The sequence below is a fragment of the Cupressus sempervirens genome, chromosome 9 (genome assembly GCF_028749045.1).
Source record: "Cupressus sempervirens isolate cs-2001-9-10 chromosome 9, ASM2874904v1, whole genome shotgun sequence".
Taxonomy (NCBI): Eukaryota; Viridiplantae; Streptophyta; class Pinopsida; order Cupressales; family Cupressaceae; genus Cupressus; species Cupressus sempervirens.
The window spans coordinates 347,856,703-347,881,034 of NC_143126.1; positions in this window are offsets into that span (position 1 = coordinate 347,856,703).

Sequence of the window (24,332 nt, forward strand, 5' to 3'; positions counted from 1 at the left end):
ATTTCAAATGTATAATTCATAGTTTGAGTGGGATAATTTTAGGGTTTCTCCCCATGAATTAGATGAGAGTTTTAAGATCACTCAGACTTTATTTTTTATTCGTTGCTAGAACTCTTGCTATTTCTATGATGAGTATATATCTATGGAGGCAGACCAAAAAAATGAAGAATAGTATCAAACAATAGACCTATGCTCAAGTAGAAAAATGAGGAAGTGAATAGAGAAAGTTCACCATGTTAAGCCATATCAAAGGAAAGAGATCAAATAATTTTCAAGGATTTTTCATAGAGGATCTAAGAGGAAAGGTGTGTCATATCTTTTGATCTAATTATCTAGTTTTCTTTCTTACTATTGCAACTATTGTAAGCCTTTGACAAGACATACTTGTAACAAGTCTTTGAAATCCTCTTACAAGGTATCTCTTAGAAATGGATCAAAATCCTCTAGAGAGGTAACCTTAACAAGATGTTGTAATCCTAATAGCTTATATTCATTTTTTACATGATAATTTCTTAGAAGGAACATCTATAAGCCTTTAATAGGGAACCCTTTTACTTGTAAAGAAAGGCTAGTGGGTATATTACTCCCATCACAATTTTTGTCCTCACACGGAAGGCTTCCATGTAAAAATAACTATCATTGGTGTATGCATCCTTGTGTGATCTTGTATGGTTTTATTGTATTGCTTTTTTCATTTATTTTTCTATAAAATAGTTAGTAATAAGGTGTATTTAAGCTAGTTGTCTTAGCTAGTATAATTAAATGTATTTATTGACCCCTCCTCCTCTTAGTACTAATTGGGACCAACACTTTGATCATGAAAGAACTTAGAAAATCAATAACTACATCATTATTAAAAATACAATATGTACAACTGAATTGAAATTGAAAACAAACTCTTGAAAGTAATAATGACATTGAATAAAATAGTGAAATTATCACAAAATTTTGATGCAAAATAGTGACATTAAACAAGAACTATGTGAGACTATTGCCCATGGATTCATTAAATCAATCAACATTCATAATCTACAAGACAAAATAATCGTTATTGAACCTATGTAAGACCAATACCGTAATGGAATATTTAAAAGACAAATACGTAGAACAAATAAATTTTCTAACATTATTTTTGTTCAATTAAAATTACTAAATTTTCATAGGAGTTTTGCATGTCATACAACTAACTTAATTTTTGAAACAAAAATGGATACTAGTTCAAAAAGTACTATTAACAATGTGGATACGAATATGTAAAGGACAATCAAAAGGGAGAAAGTTTTTAGAAAAAGATGTCAAACATACACCAAATCTAGAAAAAATACTAAAAACATATATTGGCTATGTTGACTTAGGAAAACTATGAATATCTTTGGACTATAGACAACAATTGAAAATAAATGTACTTGCAATGATAGGATAATTAGGGCCACCAACCTTTTTCCTCAAGTTCACTAGTGTTGAAATAATTTGATCACCCCTCAAGAACACACTTGAAGACCTTCATAACTCTCACCATTCATCTAAAAAACAAAATGCTAATAATGAAAATCAAACTCATACATATAGAATAATAAAAAAAGACCCAATAACTTGTGCTTGATACTATAGACATAGGATAAATTCTCTCAAAAAATGATATTTGCAAGAAACTCTCTTTTTAAATTTTTTTATAAATTATTTCTCGATAACTAAATTCTAAAATATTGTTAATAAACATGACTATTTCCTCGTATGGGTTAAAAATGCACCAATATATAGAAAAAAATAAATACAAGCATTGTAGATTTTGTAGACAACTACAACACATGTACCACAAAAGATTTCAAACTAGATATAGCTATATTGCATAAGCACCATCATACAAAACAATGCATAAAATTAAACACAATACAAATATAGTTTCCCAATCTCACCAATTAGGAAGACTAAAATGCTTGATTTTATACCTAAAACAAGAGATTTTAAATGTTCAATTGTGAAAAAAAATTCTTTCAAAAATTTAAAAAGTTAGCCATCACGCTACATAGACATTCCAAAAAATGTTAAATGGCATGCAATTAATGAGGATAAATATAATGGCCTTAATATAAATAATCAATCACCCTACTATGTACCTCCAATCAAAGCCTTCATGTATATGGAATAATATTCTCCCCAAGAAAGATACCACAACTCTAGAAAGAAAATACAGATGCACAATTTGTCCTCAATGCATACACCACAACAATGTATTGTTGCTTATACATGAAAAAAGTTGATACAATAATGACAAATGTATTTAATAGAATTTTTTAATACCACCATGAAGATAATATTGATGAACTCAAAATTATTTTAAGACTTGGAAATTATTTACTAAACTTGCAACAAATGTCCTCTCAACAAGCAACACATCTTACTCTATTGCTATCTTTAGGTTACAAATCTAGAAAATGTAGTTTTACTGACACTAGATTAGACAATGACCACACATTTACATTGAAACTTGTAAACTAATTAAAAAAAGAATCTGACAACTCTAAAACTATCATGTGAAGATCTCTAATTGATTATTACTTGAAACATCCTCACACTATATCAAATATATGCCTTGTAAAATTTGTGTCAAAGTATAAAAAAAATGAAACTAAGCTTGAATTCAAGAACAAACCAAGATTTATACGATTTATCAACTTCAACAAATACAATGATGTATAAAATTATTTTAGCTAATAATTACTAATGCACATGTCATTCATACAAAGCATTTGTAAAATAGGTGCTACTTACTAAGTAAAAACTTGTTACAAGTTTAGTAAAGAGTTTCCAAGTCTTAAAACAAATACATTGAAACAAAATTTTGAATCTTGAAAAAAGACCTACTTGCATCTAGAGAAATCCTCCAAATTAATTGTACAAATTTGTTCTATAATCCAAACTCTACATGGGGTGACATAAATGAATTTATGAATTATATAAACTAAAATGAACGATACATTGAAAATACATGTTCAATAGACAAAATAGGTAAACAAGTAGACCAATATAATATACATGAATATATGCAACCCACATTGCATAGGACCCTTAGAACATTTCTCCAAATGGATTTGAAGTTGGGATTTTCCCACAAATAATGGATAATTTTGAGTACTACAAATTGAGAAAAATGTTAAAACAAAAAGTAATTGTGAAGGATATTGTTATAAAAAAATTGAAATATTTGAAATCTCTATTACATTTGTACTTAATAGGTGGGGCAGGAATGGGGAAGACATTTACAATAAAATCTATTTATGAAGCTCTAATACATCTATACAACAATGATCCAAATGAATCAAAAGGACTAATAAATGAATACACGGGAAAATCAACATATAACATTAAGTGAGTAACACTAAATTTGGCTTTCCACATACCTATCAAAACATTTAAATTTGTCCCACTTCGCATAGAAATTATGGACTCAATGTCAAAGAGCTATAGTCAACTATATATACTTCTCATAGACAAGATTTTATTAGTGAGCTTTATATTTTTGTGATACATTGACAAATGATTATGTGATATTAGGCAATTGCCTACTACATACTTTGCAAGCTCAACACAATCCTTTGTGGTGACTTATACCAAGCTCTCACTATACTTGACTCTATTGTCTTGATAGAAAATAAAATTTTATAAAGTTAATACCTTCCAATTTTTGGAAAGACAATGTAAAATGTTACTCATTAAACAAAAAAATGAGACAAAAAGATGAACAATTTATCTCAATACTCACTAGAATGACTAGGTTTTACTAATCATGAAAGATATACAATACCTCAATTACAATTTTTTACATCCTCTACAACCTGACCCAACATTTCTCTACCTATTTTATAGAAGAAAATATGTTGATACAAACAACAACAATATGCTCTCTACAGTTCTTGACAGCCACATAAAATTAGATGTAATCGATGTTGAAGATGATAATTATTATGTGACATGACTATAAAACCATACATCAACACTGCCAATTCAAATTATCCTAAAACCAAACATCCTCATTGAGATTATTGGAGGAAACTACAATATGAAAAATGGGCTAGTAAATGGACATAATGTAATATTCAAGTCATATACAAAACTACAAGATTTTAATATAACATGGATCCAATTTAATGATCCCACAATTAGGAAAAAACAACAAAGAAAACTAGCTCAATACTATATTCAAACAATAGAAAAACATTGGGTTCCTTTAATCTGAATTGCTAGACCCATCCCAAAGATACCTAGAAATGGGAAAATAAAATTAAGAGATAGTTCCCAATATGAATCATGTGTTCTCAAACAATTCACCAATCACAAGACTAACAATTGGTGGACTTGCACTTTCCATGATTGGAATAACACAACACAAGTTAACATACATGGCACTCCATGAACAAGTACATCTCAATAATTATTCTTGTTAACTCTTTTACATCTAAAAAATTTCAAGGTCAAAGAATAAATCTAGCAATGAATGTGTTAGTTCTAATCAATAATGCAATAGAAACTTGACAATCTTCTACCCTTCTCAACATATTGTTGGAAATATTCAAGACTATGCTAGGTTACTAAGAGGGGAGGGGTGAATTAGTAACCTCTAAAACTTTATCAAATTTAGAACTTTATAGCAATATACCATTTATCATTTATTGATCTAATTGCATGCATGAGAAACTAAAAATATAAAACATTCATAACACTTGAACACAATAATTTGGAGACCCAAAAACTTTCCAAATAGAAAGTAAAACTAGGGTGGAGATGATACCCAAAAAACTTTAATACTGTAACATAAAGTTAGCCTATTAATGGTTACATTGATCACTTTTGATGATCTACCCTTTTAGGAGCAATTAGGACTGCTAGGTCCACTTTATTGAAGGATTTACAAACACACAATAAAGTATGCACTTTGTTAAGAGATTTAAGAAAGACTGTTAAGTCTACCTGTGAGAGGATTTAGACTGATTCACCTATTAGAATGAAATAGTTGATCTCTAGCTTACAACTAAATTGTTGATATTCTTTGAAGCACTGATCACCTTTTGTGATGGATATGTCTCTGTTGGTCCTTTTCTAATATGACCTTCAATATATACTTTATTTTCTGCTTGATCACATTCGCATTCTTACATGTTCATTATCTTGCATACTACATTAGATATGATACAATACATTACATATATATACCAATCCAATTTATTAAATTACAAAGTTGACCAACATACAAGTTAACACCAATATTACAAAGTCAGCCTAAATATAGACACTTAGGTTCTAAAGACTGACTTGGTGAAGTTTTAATACTTGGTGTCCACTATCATTACTCAGCATCGTCATGCATTTGGTAGAAGTAGAAGCTCGGTCCATACTAATCACCTCAAAGTAGTCTCAAACTTGGTCTACACTAGTGACTCGGTAGATATTGTGTCACTTATCATAAACTAAATCACTTAGTAAATAATAATCATCATACTACTCATTAACACTAGCTTTATATTTCATGAACTGTAAACTCGATAGAAACTACAAAGCTTGGTAACCATTGAACTACTCAAGTTGAACTACTAGAATTCACACTACCTAATTCTACTCAGTTTGAACTGTTGCACTTCACACTAATTGAATTCCCTTGGTAACCACTAGAATGCTTGGTAGCCACTTAGAATTAGTCCAAAAGACTCGGTAGCAACTATAGAGCTCGATGGCTATTGAATTACATGGTAAACACTATAGATTTTTTAATGAGCTCAATAGCCATACAAAATTAGAATAAGTGTTGACACTAATAACAAACTTGACTGATATGTCAACAATTTCCCCCTTTGGCATTAGTAGCAAAAACACTTATTAGCCAAAACTTATATACATCACCATGTGATACTGGCTTTGTAGGGTATACTATTTGAGATTTTTCAAAAAAAATCTTTGTAAGTATATAGAGTATACTATACAACTTATCTACACAATGGAGACATCAATATGAGATAGAAACTCAGAATGTACCTTAAGTATTAGTGCTAGAGTTTAATCCAAATTCTCTTGCAAAATCTTGCATGTATGGAGAGAAATTTGCACTTCTGTAGAGACTTCTATCATGCGATCTACAATAGAGAAGTTGTTATAATGGATCAAGGTTTTTGAATAAATAATATGTTTCTACATTGTATCCATTATAGGAATGATCATATTCTGAATATCTATCAATGTAGACCAAATCCTTACTTCTTCTCTCAACAACTCTACCTACATGTCTGATAGAAATTTAATCTTCATATGATATGCAGAGCTTGAACTAGGGTCAAATTGCAATTTCTGTGCACTAGCTTTTAGATCCTCATCAATCTTTGTCAGTTTGCTCTTTATCTCCTTTGTGAACTCAGTAACATTACACAACTTTACAAAAACTGATGTCACATTGTGCAAGAGGTTTGAAGATTGGTCAAAATTGTTGAAAGCTCAACTTTTTGAATGCAAATTTGCTAACCAATGTGCTCAAGCACTTTATTATCAAATTTATTTTCAGCTTTCTTAATTAACTTGTCTTGACCACTAGAGTCCTCATTAAACTTTTGGACTGCCTCTTCTAATTGCAATAAAATAGGTTGAGAAGAATCTATCTCAATACCTATTGCCTTAAACAAAATGTTCTTGGCATCATCAATAATTTTACATTCCCTATCTCTTTCCTCTCTTAATCTCTTGTACTTTGCTTTCTTTTGGGGAGTTGACTAGCTATATGCATTTGATCCGCAATGAGATTATCAAAGTCCTATTTGGGAATTTTTATTTTCTCATCTAGGTCTATATCCTCTTCTATCTCCTTTCCTCTACCCAAAAATCTTGTACTCAGTTGAACCTTGGGTTCAACTGTCCTTGTACTTAATGCCTTTGAATCTAGAATGGAAACAATTGTAGATATACAAGGACTTGCTATGAAAATTGATATAGTACTTATTGATGGAATACTAATAGGAATGCTTGTTGAATCCAAAATTGAAGCAAAAAAAATTGTAGTATTCAAAATTGAAGTACTTATTGCTAAAGACCTCAAAATTGTAGAAGCCATTGTACTCATGCCTAATGACTTGGTAGCTAAAGAAGAGGGAAGCTACAGCTTAGTAGATGAAGTGGTAGACACTTCTATCAATGATGTGCTGAACTATGTGGGGGTGAGGAGTGATTGGATGTTTGAAGTACCTATAGTTGTCACAATCAAACTTGTTGAAGCTATCTCTAAGCTTAATATGGTTGTTGGTTTGCTTGGAGAGTGAGGAAGTGAAGCAATGACTGTGGCTGCTATCTTCATAGGGTCAATCTCCTCATCATCTTCTTTATCTTCCTCAATAGCTTCTTCCTCTTTATATTCTTCAACTTCATCATTGTCAAAATGTGTGGGCTTAGTGTAAGTGTCTTCTTCCTCATCATCACTGTCATCATCCTTAACATCTACTGGGAAGTCACTTTGTTTATGCAAATGATAAGCATTCTTCTACATGCTTGTGGCATTCTTAACCACATGCTCTATATACTTGATCAAAATTAAACAAGTATTAAATCTAAGAGTCATCTTATCTTATTTTTCTTTAAGGACTCTTTTACCTCAGCATCTATCATGCTAGGTAGCAACTACCTTAGGGTTTGTGCATATATATCTTTTGTTGTTTGCATAGAAAAGTCCCATCTTGGCTTTATTTTATCTAATAATTCATTAGAGATTTGGGAGGCTATTTGATCTAGCAAATACTTCCATTTTTGCATTTTGGTTAACACTAGTTCTTCAACCTATTTCTTTTCTACCTTTGATCTTGTTTCATACTTCAAGGATTTGAAGTGTGTTGTAACTACACCTTCTTCCAATTGTTTCAAGTTTTCTTGGAAGGTGGGAGGAGGTTCGCTAAAGACAATTTCACTACTTTTCTTCCTGGACCTCCTTGTAAAAACTATAGTGGATGGTTTTGGTGGCTTGGTGATGATGATGTTGCCTTTCTTCTTCAAGGGTTCTTCTTCCTTTTCAGACTCAACCTCTACCTCTTCATCTATATCTTCTCCTCTGCCCTTGGTTAATATTAGAAGTGTGCTTGATTTTTCTTTTTCTATCCTCCTCTTACATTTTTTAACTGCTTGAGGGAGCTTTATCTCCATCACTATCCTTGCCTTTCCCTCATCATATATTTCAAAGTGTGATGCCTTTGGATCAACAGGTTCATTAATCAAAGCTTCACTAATGTCCTTTTCTTCATCTATATTCACCTCTTAGGGAAAAGGTTTTACCCATACAATTATGGGTTTTACTTCCTGAATGTAGACTTTGTCACAGTCTACCATGAAGCATATATCCTCTTTTTAATCTTCTACCAACTTCTTAGCTATTCTAAATCTATTATTCATTTTCTCCTTGAAAAATTCAAAGTAGTTATCCATAATGCTAACAAAATTCTCTCTCATTTTTGCAATGTATTCATTTATTTTATATAGTACAGGCAAATCTTTCCTCCATACTACCATGCCTTTGGAATGGAAGAATTTTTAAACATAGAAGAACAAAAAATTCAACAAAGAGCCAAATTTGCAGGGGTTCTTCTTGGAAGTCTGAATACTTTCCATGTTCTTGTTGAATTGTTTCAACAATAAATTTGTCAACTCATAAGACAAGTTGTTCTTCACAACTTTGTAGGCCAAGTCTACAACTTCACATGATACACTATTGAGGTGACTCAAACTATATATCTTGTAAGCTATCACATGTATCCCAAATTTCAGTTTTGCATTAGTTACACTAATGATTTTCATGCCTCTATCACCCCACTCAGCTAGGGTTTTCTTTTCAAGCTCAACCCGACCTAGGGTTTTGGTGGTTTTGGCTTTAGTGAGCATGGGAAGGCTAGTGATGTGATGAATCATTTTCTTGGAAATCAAACCTGGTTGTTCAAGCCATAGCTGACCATTATGCACATGGCTTAGAATGTATCTGATCCATTTGATTTGAAAACCTCGGGGAATGTGAGGAATGTGGGTTAAACCTTTGTCTTCCAAATGTTTATGTTTAGGTTTGAGAACTCCATTAACACACAATTCTCCTAGGGAATCATCCATTTCTAGGGTTCCAATTTCCTAAATAGAACACTTGAAATGAGTTCAAATATCATTAATAAGGAGTACTTTAGGTGGGATTTGCAATTGAGCTCTGCTTGGGTTGATGGTTTCTACGATCACAGGCACAAGTTTGAAATCTGGTACTTTCCACTCAACTCCTTAAACCAACTTCTCAGACACTTTCTTTTCTTTGTTGCTACTACTCCTTGATGCCATGATTACTTAATAAATTATCAAAATCCTTTGAACACCTTGCTACAAATTCACTTGAAGTCACTTGATCACACTAGAATTTTCTTCTTTGTAATAGCACTTAGATTTCACAGTGAAAAAATGAATTCAATTTCATGATTTTTGTTAAAACATTTCCATTAATGCTTAGTATGAAGGTAGCTAGGTTGACATCATGCTTGACATTATGCTTGATAGTATGCATGATAGCCTGTCATCCACTATTTAATTGATTACATAGTGAAGGCTTTGTGACTCGATAACCATGTGTGACTTGTTACTCCCGACCTTGCTCGGTAGAGTCTATGACCCAACTTTACTTGGTAGAGAAGGTAACTCAGTGATAATTGATACAAATATTCCTTAGTGATCCTTTTGTATCTTGAATACTATTTTGGATCTTTGTCACCTTTTAATTGGAACTATTTGAATGTGATCATGATAGCACAATTCCTATTCTCCTTTGGAAACCTAGTTGAAAATGGTGGAGTCACCCACTTCTTGAGTGACATGACCATCATTACTTGAACTAACTTCCTTAGTAGATTTAAGAATCCATTGTTGCCTCATCTACTTTTGAATGATATCTACTTTTTCTTTATTTTCATCTTCAACTCTACCTTTATTCATACAATTCTTGGCTAGATGACCAAGTTTAGTACAAGTGAAACATCTTATGGTGGTATCTCTCTTCCTTGTGTGATTTTTAACATAGTTCATGCCAATGTGTCCATATTCTCCATAGAAATGATATCTAGACCAAGTGTTGTAGTCCCAACCAAATATGTTCTATTGGATTGAATGACTTAGTTCTACAATCTGATGACTTGTGACCTTGTTTCTTGCATTTGTGACACTTGCCTTCAAATTTTGGTTTCTCTTTGCATTCATTAGCCCTGTGACCATACTGATTGTAATTATAGCATTTACCATTGAATTTTTCTTTACCACTACTCCAATATTTGTTTGATGTATGACCTATCTTACCAGAGTGATTGCAAGTAGGTCTTTGATTCCTTTGAGCACCTTGTTCAGAGGATTCACCTTCTTCTTTGTATCCAACTCATGCTTTACCTTTTTGTCTATAGAGATTCTACTCATTTTAGTTGATTTAATTGATTCATTTCTACTTGAGATTTCATCATTCTTTCATTGATTTTCTTTTCAGTGTTTAGATCATTTTTCAATCTTTCACTAATTTTCTTTTTAGATCTTAGCTCATTTCTTATTCTTTCATTGATTTGTCTTTCCAAATTTAGATTATTTCTTAATCCTTCATTGATTTGTCTTTGGCTCATGATTTCCTCATTTTCATTGGAGATTTGATCCATAAGATCTGCATGTTGAAGGGATTGATTTTGGATCTCATTTTTTCTTCCATCCATTTTTTCTTTCATCTTGTTCCTTTATTCCAAGATTTCACACAGTCTTACTGACTAAATTCCTTGTTCTCTTTTGAGCTTTCTTACTTCTTCTTATAGGGAAACATTCTTCTCTAAGAGTTCTTTGATTGCATCATTTGCTTCATCTAAACTACTTGAAGGGGAAAAGTCTTCAATTCTTTCTTTAATGTATTGATGATCATTCATTTGATTTGCAAGTTCCTTCCTTCTTTTTAAGGATTGGGAAAGTTTCTCCTTAGGTTTCTTGAGTTGTGTAATGGCCATTTCTAGATCCAAATTTTCATTTTCAATTTCCTTATCAAGTCTAAATATCTCCATATCCTTGATCTTTGCTCAAGTTGTTAAACTTTCTCCTGGAAACCACAAAGTTCTGATACCAATTGTTGGAAATTTTCAAGACTATGCTAGGTTATTGAGAGGGGAGGGGTGAATTAGTAACCTCTAAAACTTTATCAAATTCAACACTTTATAGCAATATACCATTTATCATTTATTGATCTAATTGAATGCATGAGAAATTGAAAACATAAAACATTCATAACACTTGAACACAATAATTTGGTGACTTAGAAACCTTCCCAAAAACCTTCCAAATAGAAAGTAAAACTAGGGTGGGGATGATACCCACAAAATACCAATACTGGAGCATAAAGTTGGCTTGTTAAGGCTTACATTGATCACTTTTGATGATCTAACCTATTAGGAGCAATTAGGACTACTAGGTCCACCTTGATGAAGGATTTTCAAACACACAATAAAGTATGCACTCTGTTAAGAGATTTAAGAAAGACTGTTTGATGAGGACACGACCCAAGAACAGAATGGACACAATAGAAAAGGGAAATTATATTAACTGAGAAAATAAGCTAGTACAAATAGTACAGAGAAAATAAACTTTAGAACATGCCCTAAGGGCTTACAATAGCATAAATTTGGAGAATATTTCTCCTTTTAGCACCTCCTCTCAAACTCCACTCCGAACTGCCTTTTACAATGCCAAAAATCTCCTTAAATAGACCTCGGAGGGTTAAGGACTAGGAGTACATTCTAGAAAGTTCTAGTAGGCATCCACCGAAAAAATAGAAGGTTCCAGAAGCTGCTTTAGAAGTCGGTGCAAATCTAGAAGAATCCAGAAATGGTAGCCAAACTTCCGGGAGGCATAACTTTTGAACCGTAGCTCCGATTGACGAACCGTTTACATTTTCGGAAAGATCTCGAAGCACTCTATAGCCCTATGGACCAGCTTCACTCGTCTTCCATGTTTTGACCCTTTTCAATGTCATTTAATGCCCCAAACTTGACTTTGAAGCATTCTTAGGAGGTCTCCAAAACTTGAAAAACTGCAATAACTTTCAAACCGTGGGGCCTATTGACCTGATTCTTTTTTTGGAATGCTCTAAATCATGATTACATTCATCTGGCCAATTCACACCTTCTAGTTTATCGAAATGATGGCCCAAATACATGCTCCTATTTTTTCAGGATTTTCAAATGCACTGATAGTTGAACTATGAGAGTTGGAACCTTTATTTGAGCCAAATGGGTATCCAAAAATGTAAAGACATGAAACAGAAACTAAGTCTAAGTACATTTTTTTGGGTGACACAGGATTGCCCTTATACCTCTGGATGCTCCTGCATCACTGTTAAATCTACCTTATGTGAGGATTTAGACTGATTCACCTATTAGAATGAAACAATTGATCTCTAACTTACAAATAAATTGCTAATAGAGATTCTTTGAAGTTCTAATAACCTTTTATGATGGATATGTCTCTACTACTCCTTTTCTCATATGGCCTTCAATATATACTTTATGTACTGCTTGACCACATTCACATTCTTACATGTTCATTATCTTGCATACTACATTGGTTATGATACAATACATTACATATATATATACCAATCCAATTTACAAAATTACAAAGTCAGGCAATATACAAGTTAACACCAATATTACAAAGTTGAACAAAATGTAGACACTCATGTTCTGAAGATTGACTTGGTGAAGCTCTAATACTTGATGTCCACTGTCATTACTTGACATCATCATGCATTTGGGAGAAGTAGAAGCTTGATCCATACTAATCTTGACCTACACTGGTGACTTGGTAGATACTATGTCACTTGTCATAAACTGAATCACTTGGTAATTACTAATCATCATACTACACAGTTAACACTAGCTTTATATTCTATGAACTATAAACTCAGTAGAAACTATAAAGCTCGGTAACCACTAAACTACTCAAGTTGAACTTCTAGACTTCACACTGCCTGATTCTACTCAGTTTGAACTGTTGCACTTCACACTAATTAAATTCCCTTTGTAACCATTAGAATGCTTGGTAGCCACTTAAAATTAGTCCAGAAGACTTGGTAGCAACTATAGAGCTCAATGGCTACTGAATTACATGGAAAACACTATAGATTGTTCAATGAGATTGATAGCCATACAAAAATTGAATAAGTGTTATCACTAGTAACAAACTTGACTAATATGTCAACACACATGTGTCTCACATATTTTTGTGTACATTAAAACCTCATAGCTTCAAAGCCTACAAAAATGATCTTACCACTAACCATGATATATTGTCCTCAACTATCTTATTCTTGTAAGAGACACACTTAGTCCCACCATATATAAGCATTATTCTTGAAATACAACCACCATATAGTGTACTACAACAATGACATAGAAACTCTTGTAGAAAAGAATCCACTCTCCTCCAATATCAAAAATCATTAAACAAAAAATATAAAAGACATAATATTTACATTGAGCCACCATACCACTAAGCTCAATGTCTCAAATATTTGTGTATGACCTAATACTACCTTTGTAGAGATCATGACCCTAATGGCCAAAATACCTATCTACAAGTGCTCCTATTTTTATTGTGGGTGACTTAAATTTGGACATTTTTACAAAGAATAAAGCTACAACAAGATTCAATTAAAAAATATAATAATACAACATAAACTTTATCTTTAATTGAGTACATATTTCAAACAAAACACTAATCAACCATGTATGGATAAACACACCCACAAATATATACTCCACTTACAGAACATAAGATTATTGGACAAACCTTATTTCTACTTTCATAAATATTCACTGCCCCCCATTACCATGTATCAAATCTTATTATTTTTAGATAATTGAGGAGGGAGGGGGGAGAGACCAGTAATAACTAGTTGTCATATAAGTCTTGAAAACAAATTGTACCAACTTCAACTTTATAAACTTTTAAAGAAATGTCTTAGTAAACACATCAAACATCTTAATTCCAACTTATAATTACTTCATATCAAATTAATATCTCATTATTTCTTAATATACTAAGTATTAGAGTAATTACTCAACTTCTATAGAGTTGTAACATTAAACAATTAAAATGAAATAAACTTTGCAACATAATAACAAATTACACATTTGACACAAGTATTTAACATGGAAACCTTGTAAAGGGAAAAATTGCCTAGGAACTAACAAATCAAATAGTTTCACTCTAGTAATAGCCAACCTTGTTAAAAGTTACATGTACATTTATAGTGTGACCTTGTTAGAGGGGTTTCACCAAAGATCATCTAGACCTTATCACTTCTTGAAATTTATAAAGAGTGGCCTTCTCTAAAGGAGTTACAAATATTACTATTGAATGCTACCATATAGGATTTCAAAGGCTTGTTAGGTCCAATCAATTAAGATATTTTTTTCTACAATTGGAAGAAAGTAATAGTCAAATGATATGTTAGGTTTTAGCACTATCTTGCTTGTTTAGATGCCTTCTTTGTTCTATGTCTTTCTTTTGATCTCTTTCTAGTTGATTCACACACTCACACTTTCACTTAGTACTTCCTCTTCTTGATCTTCTCAATACTGTTCTTCTTAGTTTACCTTTTCTCTTCCTTTTTTCACTTGAATTCATATCAACAACATTATCATAATAAAAAATGATCAACAAAAAGAAACATCTTGTTCATCCCTTTAAATACATAACTTTTTCCTTTCCAAAATCTTCCATATTTTGTCTCTTGATAACAATCATGGATCTTGGAATCATTAAATTTACTTTAAAAAAGACTTCCTTCTTGAACTCTATGTTCCATTTTAGATTTTTTAATCTTCTCCATTAGATCTACTTTGAATTATAGTTCCATGCATAACTCTTTATTTAGTTTGAGGTGTAGGAATCACCTGATCAATTTTATTAGGTGATCACAAATTTGTCATTTGAACTATTGCCTTCATTAGATTTCTTCTTTTAGTTTTGATTCATCTGAATTCTCACTTCTTCAACATTAACCTTTGCTTTTCCATTGTTCTCTTTATTTTTTGGATGTTGTTGCTTGGTTCATACAGTCTATGCTTAGGTGATCGACCTTTTGGCAATTAAAACATACTGGACCAAAGTTTCTCTAGTTTCTTGATCTTCCTCTAAGGTGTATCCTTGCATTATTTTCTATAATGTGTGCATACTTTACACACAACTAAAAAGTAACAAAACAATTGTAATCAAAATTCATCTACCATGTTATATTTCTCTCCTTTTGTGGATAGATTTCCTTGGGTTCATCAATTTATTGGATGGGTTTACTCAAGTTCATCTTGAAATTTTCTATATTAGTTTGACAAAATTTAACTACATAGCCAAGGTTGAAACTCCCCACCAAGTATTTGAACCTTGGTTCCTTGTTAATTCTAACACATCTTTCATTTACAAAGATGGTTGCATAAGATAAGTCTAACTGAATATGCCCACCCACCAAGTTGGACCATTGTCTTGAAATTATCATACCGTAATAAGTTTGTATCTTATTATGGAGACATCCATCTTATATGATACATCTGGATGAAATCAAAATTCAACACATTTCGAAATTCCCACTACTAGTATTGATTGATTTTCCATTGCATAAGATTTCCCATAAGGAGTATCCACATTCAGACCCAACTCTTTCATGACATCGGAAGACATTATATTTATTGCATCACATGAGTCTTTCATATGATTTCTCAACAATTTATTGTTGATTAATAAAGTTAGATATAAGGGGTCTACATTTTCTGAATTCTCATTAATATTGGTCTTTAGATAAATAATCAATGCATCACTAACCTTCTATTCTCTTGCATTATCTTCTTTGTTTCTTTAGATAGAAGATATAGGACATTCCTTCCATACTCTGGGACTTTAATGATTTCAAAGAATGGGACTTGAATCTTTATTTGAGAAAAAGCATTTGAAATAAAAGAATTAGCATTTATTATCCATTTACTCACTATTTTCTTTTGTTGAGTCTCCTTCACTTGTTTTTGATTTGGTATTACCTTCTCATTATATTTTTTATGCAAATCAACCCGAGGCCTAATAGTATTTATTCCTAGTGACTTTTCATTTTTAGGATGTATAGTCTTATTTCTTAATCTATAACTACTTCTAGCTCATGCAACTATTGCAATGGTGTAGGCTCTCATTTCCTCTTCAGTTAACTATCTTATCCTTGGATTTTATTCTTCATCAGAAAGAATCTATTGTGAATATTATTTGCTTATCTTATCTTGGATTTTCTTCTTTATTGGAGAGAATTTGTTGTGAATTTAGCATCAGGGATATATTCATTTTCTAAGGAATCATCATCTCCTCAAAGTGGTTTTGATGACAAGGTGTTGATAGTGGGTCACTCCTCTTTTCTCGCTTCTTCTTCCAAAACACTATGAGAAATCAAGCACTGATCAAGAGCATGTAGCTTACAAATTCTACACCAAAGGCTATTTCAATGTAATTATTATTCATCTTCAAAGGATTAGGAGTTTCATTATTTTGTATAGGCTTGACGTCTTTCCAATTGGTGTTGTATGACATACCTTATAATCTATACCAGTAGGGTCTCTCATTTCTATTAGATTTGTAGGGCTCACTTTTTTCATGTTTGATCTATAAATCCTTGATCATACTAAATAACTTATCAATGTTATCCTCATATTTGTTTTATTTTGGAACTTTGGGATTGAACAACTTAAGATCTTCTCTTTCTCACTCTTACCAATTATTTTTCTGTCATTCTCAATAGTTGTTGCAACCTTGAAGGCTTCTTTTAGTGTGTTAGGTCTATGAGATATTATCTCATAGTGGGTCTTTTTATCAAAATCATGCAAGTAGAAATTTATCAAGAAAAAATTTAATGGTCAAATATCTCTTGGTATCTTGTCCAAAACTTTGTTAAACCTTTTCTTGAACTCCACTACTAATTCATTGGAGTTCTTTTTTATGTTATTCAATTCATGGGATACAAAATATGTATCACTATGATCTCCAAACTACTCAATAAATAACTCTACAAATTCATGCCAACTTGAAATGGAACTGTTAGGTATCCCTCTAAAGCATTTAGCTACATCATCAATGAGGGATTGTATAAATAACTTCATAAATAGTATCTTCATGATTTTCTTTCAAATATTCAATATGTTTTTTAAAATTAATAACACGTGCTTCAACAGACTGGGTCTCTTCTCTGGAGAAGTTTGGGGTTGTAGTTCTCAATTCATTTGTTATAAGATTTGGATATCCGATAATTCTTATGAAGTCAAATTGTATATATCTTTCAATTACAATAGTGGCCCTAGCCCTATGTCTCCTATTAAAGTGGTTTTGATTTTTCCCTCTCTAATTATTTGTTGCATTTTGTTGATTATTCTTAAGATTTTTTATATTGTTGTTATTTATATTTATTGCATTGTAATTATCATTTTGGTGACAATAATTTCTCGTGTCCTGATTATTTCTCCAATTTCCATTAACTTCCTCTCTCCTACTTCTTTCATGTAGAGGGTTCCTATATGAGTTATTTTAAATGAGATCTCTATTATTAAGTGGATTGTATTTAGTAGCTTTACTAGCTTCCAAATTTCTATCACCATCAGTCTTCTTAGGAGTGACAATTTGATCTAGCTTTATGTCAATCCTTTCAAAAAACTCAGTAAGAACCTTCCTTAAAGCCTTAGTTGCTTTCTTGGGTGCAATAGTACATAGTATCCAAGGATAACTTCAGTGGCTAATATTCACTAATAGGCTAATCTCACTCATTAGGGTGTCCGTATCACCTATACTTTACTAAAATTGGGTTCATGCTTACACCGATCACCAATAATAATATATAAGTATTTGTATTAGTGATGACTTGGCCAATGGAATCTAATTTTTCTATGTGATAAATTAAAAAAAAATTACCCACAATTTCCAAGGCCTATCTTAATTGATAGTCATATTCACCAATATTTTCTAAAAATTTAAGTTAGGTTATAGATTACGTATGCAGATTGAATATGTGTATTTATTCTAAAGACTTTCCATGAAATTTTGTATCCTTTCTCACTTTTGGCCAAAATAGATTAGATTAATGACATGTGTCTTTTAAAAGTTTGGATTGAACTAGGATCTAGGTCATTGATTTAGGATCATCCAACACTTATAAATTTAATAGGGTCATTTCCCCCTAACCACCATTGAATATTTTGGAAGGAACTATAATGATAAAAGTGGGCTAAATTTAACCTTAAAGTTTGATAAATAACTAAGCTCCATATAATAATAATAATGTTAGAGTAATAAAGTATTTTCTTATTTATTAAATTATATTGATTTAATTATTAAGTCACTTATTATCTCTAGTTTACTTAAATTAAAATTGGGCATATAATAATTAATTCTTTTATCAATTATTATCATGCAACCTAGGTTAGTTACCTATTAGGGTTTTGATTTCCTTTTATAAGGATTGATCTCTTTATAATTTATTCAATTCACTTTTGATAATAGAAATTTCTCTTTTTCCTCATCAATAATGTCTCATCTATGGATCTAGGAATTCTAGCCTCCATAGGTTTTGCTTCTCTATTTTTGTGATAGGTGTTTGCATGTAGGTGTTTCTTGGGACTTGTGGGATTGATCTTTCATCAAATTTAACATGGTATTAGAACTCCAAATCTTAATGCCCCTATTCTCTTTATGAGAAGTTTGGCTTGGCTTTTCAGATCTGTGCTTTTTATTTCAAAGGGTTTTATTTTTTAGAGTTATTTTACATTGAATATGGGGGATCACTTATTTTTGGGACACTTTGATCCCAAACAAATATCACCGTTGAGCTCAAAGCGCCAAAAAACCCCAATTTTCATATGAAAATAATCCAATTTTGACAAAGTTGGAATTTAAGGCAAAATAGTATTGCTTCCAAATTGGACACATTTCTTGAGGCAAATTTTTTTAGATTTTTTGGCATGTTTCCTTAGGCTATGATTTTTGGCATGAAAATCGCTATTTTTTGCATATAAATCAAGATTTTTTAGACACACAAATTGATTTTTTTTACCACATAATTTGAGATTTTTGATGTGTAATTCAAGAATTTTGGGCACACAAATTGAGATAATTTTCTATGGAACTAACACATTTCTTGAGGTGATTTTTGACACTATTGGGAATGCTTCCTGAGACATTTGACACAAATTCTAACGCGATGATTTTTTATTTTTCCCTTCTAACTCTTTTTTGACCTACATGTGGTTTTGTTGTCATAACTTGCTCATCCAAATTTTATTTTTCACAAACAAGATATTGTTGGAAAGATGATTTTGAGCTCATCATGACGGTGCAATTTATTTAGACTTTTGATGTTATTTGGTGGTCTATTTTGGCTTTCAAAGTCAAAAGTTCTATTTTACAATTTGGGAGACATATCTTGAGGCATTCTATTTTCCAAATTCTACTCTAGGCACATCCCATTCAATTTTTTTCTTTTTTCACATTCTGGTGGATATCTATGTTTTTTCAAGTTTGGAGATTGATTTTGTTTCTTTAGATGATTTTTCATGGGTTTTACTATCTCTTGTATCAATCTTATGTCTCTTTTGATCTTTGTTGACATCCTTTTGTAGTATTTTTGCAAATGCACCTAAAGATAAAGTGTCACTCTATTTCACTTCAATATCTTGCACATCTTTGTGTTTTTTTATACTCACATTACATTATAAAGTCCCTTTGGGGGTTTCATGTTGGCCATATTCTCCATCTTCCTTTTTCAAGTGAGTGTTCCTTCCATGACATTAGCCTTATGAAGTGTTAATGAGATATGTCATTATAGGTGTTTGTACTTCTTTTGCACTCTCAATATTCCAAGTTCTTCTTTCTATAGGAGATATTGCATTCTTTTTTAGTGTTCATGTCTTACCTCTCAGCATTATAGGATGGTTATTTTGGTTCTATTGCTTTCTTGGTTCGATAGAGTGACTTATAAATTCAATTTTTGATCCTATGTACAAAGTGATTACAATGACTAGATACCTATGCATTTTGGTGAGATGGATCATTTACCATATAGACATCATTTCATTCCTATTTTTGGAGGCCATGAAGATACCTTACATCTTCAATTGATTTGCTCTTCAGACCTAGTCTTCTCTACCTAATCATATTCTATACAGTGGAAGTTCTTTAGATTAGCAGTTTGGTAGTGTTTGTAGCTTCATGCTTTAGTAGTGTTCTTCATCATTATCTTGTGTTTCTATATTTTGGAATATTCTTTTCATCTCTTTTTGGAGTAGGGTCTTTTCCATATGGTTTTATTTATTTATTCTCTTTTAAAAGATTTGGTTGTGCTTGGGTACATTGGGCCTTTGTTGCTGGGACCCAAATTTACTTTCAATAGTAGTTTCTAAGTTTTTAGCTACTCCCTAAGTTTATCTTAAGGGGGGGTGTTAGACTAACAAAGCATTTTCTTATTAATTAAATCATATTGATTTAATAATTAAGTCACTTATTATCTCTGGTTTACTTAAGCTAAAATTTGGGCATATAATAATTAATTCTTTTATTAATTATTATCATGCAACCTATATTAGTTACTCGTTGGGGTTCTGATCTCCTTTTATAAGGATTGATCTCTTTGTAATTTATTCAATTCACTTATGATAATAGAAATTTCTTTTTTACTCATCAAGAATGTCTCATCTAAGAATCTAGGAATTCAAACCTCGATAGCTTTTGCTTCTCTCTTTCTATGATAAGTATTTGTATGCAAGTGTTACTTAGGAGTTGTGGGGTTGATCTTTCATCAACTTTAACAAATAATAATAATAAAATCATGGTTTCTAGGTATGTGTACTTCTATTCATGATTTTCATCAATAATGAAATATTTGCTAGAATTTTATAGAAATTTTTATACAATTAAAAAAATTGCCAATAAAATTTTAAAAATTCCTACTTAAAATTAAAAATTCACCAATAGAAATGTTAGAAATGCTTTAGAATAACTGGGGGGGGGGGGGGGGCGGGGGGGTGGGGGGAGTGTGAATTAGTTATTCAAAGTCTAAATTTCCTAATAAAACTTTTTTACCAAATATAGTGAGCCCATTTAACTAATCATCCATCCAAGCTTAAACTTTCCTACTTAACAAGTTACTGTAAAATTAGCATGCAAGAATAACACATGAAGAATGAATGCATAACACAAAAATTTACATGGAAACCCAATTTGGGAAAAACCACTACTAACATGCTACTCAATTCTCACTCTTTTGAACTGATGCCCTATGAAAGGCATGCCTTGTTAAAGGCTACAACACACTATTAAATGTAACCTGGTTAAAGGATTTAACCACCCTGTTAGAAGTAGGCCTAGTTAGAGGAATTTAGAACATTCACTTGGAATGCCACCTTGTTAAAGGATTTACAAATGGTTGTTAAACCAACCTAAGTCCATAGGATTTTACCCTAACTAATACAATTGTTATAGAGTAACAACAAGGGCTTTTGACTTGATACAACTCACAACTAAACTTACAAATTTTAGATCTCAATTCAGCTCACACATTTGCCTGGTTTTTAGTCTATGTAGTTCTGATATTTTGTCTTCCTTTCAAGATTTGTCTCCTTGAGTCTTCATGCTTGTGTACCAATGCAATCTCCTATATGACCACTTATCAAAGTAGAGTCTCTGTGCTCTATTCTTCCTACTTGATGCCTTCTCCTTGACACTCTTCAACAACTTGGCAACTTGGTAACTCAACAACTCTTGCTTCTTGACCTATGACTCCTTAACTAGAAGTCAGAAATACTCTTACCACTTGAATATTCCCACTCTTAAATTTTAGTTCAAATGGATTAGGTAGGATTCAATGAATATACTCCTTATCTTGTTCCTTCTAGAAACATCATGAAGAATCCTCTTGAATTCACTCAAAAATGGTTTACCTAAGGTTTTGTGCCTCCAGCTCATCATCCTTATCCTCCATCTGGTTCACAAAATTCAAGGTAACAAATTTGTCAACTCAGATCTAGCAAATCTTTGACTTTTCAAATAATGCAGCAACTCAGTACTATTAAAATCTTGATGCTGGACACATACTGTGTTACTCAACACCAACTACATTTTTTTGATGCTCAACACCTACTATTGATTCACTCAGAATCAACTAAATTTTACTAATGCTTAGCACCTATTAGTTTCCCAACACTTGAACTTGCTTAGCTCCTTCTATTTCACTCGGCACACACTAGATTTTGCATTTTCTTGGCACTTACTAAAAATTTGCTTGGCATGAACTAGCTTGCTCGACACCTACTAATGAAATTAGTCAAGCTTTGCAGACAACTTTGTTACAACTTATTGTTCTAGAGTTTCTAAGTGTAGCCAACATTTGTATCTTCAAGTATATTGTCAATTCATCATTTTATCATTGTCTTAATTGATACTTGCACTTCATTACAAAATCATAACTCAACCTTTCCTTAGGTTCTTTTGTTACATCTCATTGATTAAATCCTCTTCATCAATCAACTAAGTAATAGTACTTGGATCTTATAAGAAATTGTCATTTTAGCAAATATTAGGTTTGACATTAGTGACAAAACAGTGATTGAAAACATTCTTTATCAACAATCTCCCTCTTTACAAACAATCTTCTTTCTTCAATAGTGATCTTTTCAATCAAATTTCCAACAATCTCCCTCTTTGGCATTGATGGCAAATCAAATTGATCAACCAAGTTATCAAAATGCTAACTAGGTTAAAATAGTAAATCAAATGCCAAAAATAATTTTTTTTACCATTGTTATTTTCATCAACTTTCATATCTCCCTCTTTGTTGATACATTATCTTCTCCTCTTTGTTCTACTCTCTCTCTACTTGATGCTTGTCTACATTGTTTTCTCCCTTTGAGCTACTATTTTCTTTTCTCCTTCCTTTTTGTTGTTGTTATGCTATTTCTCCCTCTTACACTTTGATCCTTTAAACTTGCTACTTCTCCCTCTACACATTATTTCTCCCTCTGCATGTTTTGATTAGTTTTTGCTATTCTGGTATCATCTCTTTCTTTTGATCAGTTTAGCTCGTTCTTCCTTTATCCATTTGATTCTATAGATCTGATCAATTTATGCTATTTCTCCCTCTTTGACAACAATGCCAAAGACATACTATTTTAGCATCTTATCATGCAAGTGTAGCATTTGTAGGAACTCCAATTTCTCCCTCCATCACCTTTCTTGTGACTTATTTGGTATTTCAATACTTTTATTACTTTAGGAAAAAACCTAAAGTAAGTATCCTCTCTATCAATTTGTAATATTTCAACAATCAACTCATTTGATGCAAGGTAGTCTTCTTGTTGCTCAAACAACCTTAGATAGGCGTATCACCCCTAACTTACCTCTAAGATACTCAAATGCATCTTTAGGTAATGCTTTTGTGAAGATGTCAACAATTTCTTCCTTTGAACTGACATATTCCATCCTCACTTGCTTGTCTTACACCAATTCTCTTACATAGTCATACTTAATTGCAATGTGCTTCATTTTGGCATGCATCATGTTGGTCTAATTTTTCATAGTGTGGAAAAAGTTTGAAATTTTGGTGAAAAAATAGTTTTGGTCTTTGCATTTTGTAAACTAGGGGCTTTAGTCTTCTTAATTTTCATAATTTTAGGATACCTTAGTTGTGCCTTGATTCATGTGTTGTTGAAATCTATTAAAATTCTCAAGGTTTGTCTCTCAACACAACTAATTTAATACCTTAAGTGAACCCTAGGTATCCTGTGTTTCTGGCGTGTGAATTTTTTTTAAAAATAAAGTTTCTAAATATTCCCTTATGTTCTTTAAATTTTTTGCCCTACATCTCTTTTCCTTTTAAGAAGCATCGCCCGATCATGGAAAGATCGAGGGTTGTCACTTTGTCATTAAGTGACCATCACGACATAGCGACCATCGTCAAACTAAGCTATGATACCTGGATAAATGGAGGTAGTGACCAAAAATGTTTCACATTGGTTTTTAATCACATGAACTTTTATTTGCTCCCTAAGCTAGAAAAGTAACTAGGGATCCCAAGAATATTTCAAGCTCTGGCACTCATGTCTTCACCGTCGGGAAGTTCAAGTTTCTTGCAGATAGCAAGGTAGTGATTAACCTAGAAACCCATGTCACGATAGTCGTCAAACTTCTTGGTGGTCATTAAGAGTCCCAAGTGCCATAATAAAAGATGATATAATTTCCATGTCAAAAATACTAAGTGG